The sequence below is a fragment of the Orycteropus afer genome, unplaced genomic scaffold (genome assembly GCF_000298275.1).
Source record: "Orycteropus afer afer isolate SDZICR_OR568_19922 unplaced genomic scaffold, OryAfe1.0 scaffold00146, whole genome shotgun sequence".
NCBI classification, from domain to species: domain Eukaryota; kingdom Metazoa; phylum Chordata; class Mammalia; order Tubulidentata; family Orycteropodidae; genus Orycteropus; species Orycteropus afer.
This window is the reverse complement of record NW_006921733.1, coordinates 8,337,293-8,338,761: the sequence shown is the minus strand read 5'-3', so window position 1 is coordinate 8,338,761 and position 1,469 is coordinate 8,337,293. Positions and strand designations below refer to the sequence as shown.

The 1,469-nt window shown below is 36.8% G+C and overlaps 1 non-coding gene across 1 annotated transcript; it reads left to right on the top strand.

Annotated features, from left to right (window-relative positions):
- Nucleotides 1–497: 497 nt before the first annotated feature.
- Nucleotides 498–578, top strand: LOC122150459. Its single transcript, XR_006163677.1, has one exon. It is a non-coding gene; the product is annotated as a small nucleolar RNA SNORD115 (small nucleolar RNA).
- The last annotated feature ends 891 nt before the right edge of the window (nt 579–1,469 follow it).

The window sequence follows — 1,469 nt, the reverse complement described above, 5'->3', positions numbered from 1 at the left end:
AAATGTAAAACTGGAAAACTGTGGTTTTCTAAAGTGTTTATGAGATGTGGATGGATAAGACCTGTACTGGCACCACTGGTAAACTTCCATAATCGAACATCTCTGCTACTGGAGGCCAGAGCATAAAGTTGGGTATTACCATTTACTCTTTGTAACATCTTGAAAAGCTGTCATAGGTCCAGAGACCTATGGGCTTTGATCTTATCTCATTTTTTGTCAGTGATAAGCAGCCTACAGATTATGTGTGGGAGAACTGACATTATTGACACTTTTGGAAATAGCTAGAAAAAGTCATAACCTTGAGGAAATAAACAATGATATTTCTCCCAAAAGAGATGGTCTTGCTAAAGACTATCTCTTGGTCTTCTGTCCCTGTGGCCATTCCAGCATAGGATATGTGGACACTCCAATCCAGTTTGACACTAGATTGGAAGGAAGATAAGTGTGGTAAACATCTTGAGGTCAAGGGGATGTATGCCTGGGGAGAGCCACGGCTGGTGTCAATCATTACATATCAACTTGTCCTGAAGAGAGATGATGATGTCACAATCCTGGTCAATAGGATTACACGAAGGCCCAGCAGGAAACTCTTCTTGCCAAACATTATTCATTTACTAGTAATTGGACTTCTATTTTAATACTTTCACCTTCCTCAAGTGATCAAAAATGTCTGTCTCTGTTGATTTCCAGTCTCATTCCTTTGCTCTTTCCCTGTATTTGTGTGACTTCAAACTATAAACTCTGAGTTTCTAAACTCCCTCCGTTTTCATTTAACTGTTGTGTCAGCATGTGCTTAACCATTATATCAGCTTGTGTTTAACCATTGTGTTTGTTAGCTTGTACATAATCATTGTGTTTCAGGAACCAGGAAATTATGAAATTCAGGAAAAGATTAAAACTAGTTTAATCCCCCAAGTATAATAGTAAAGAGGGTCTGTGTCCCATGGATGACTTGCCTAGAACATAGGTGCTGTCAGAAGACTGGAAGGAACCAAAGTGTAGCAACCTAAAGTTCAGGGAAGTTAATCTGAAGTGAAGAGTTTCAAGGCCAGTTCCTGTCCAAAAGTAGTCCCTACTGTGCTTTGCTTTGAATATGGATTAGGTTCCCCAGAAAATTACTGAATATGTATAATTTCCTTATTGTTAATTTTGGAGACGTTGGTTTAAAGTGTTGATTTTGACTCTTTCTTCTTTTTGGATGTGTGCGTTTGTTGCTATAAATTGACCTCTGATCACCGTTTTTTGCTGTGTCCCAAAGATTTTGATATGTTGTCTTTTAATTCTCATTTGATTCAAGGAATTTTTTTATTTTATTTTTTATTTCTTATATTATCCATTTGTTCTTAAGGAGGGTGTTGTTCAGTTTCCATGTGTTTGCTATTTTTCCATTGATCTTCCTATTGTTGATTTCTAATTTGATAACATTATGATCTGAGAAGATGCATTGCAATATTTTGATGTTTTTAAAT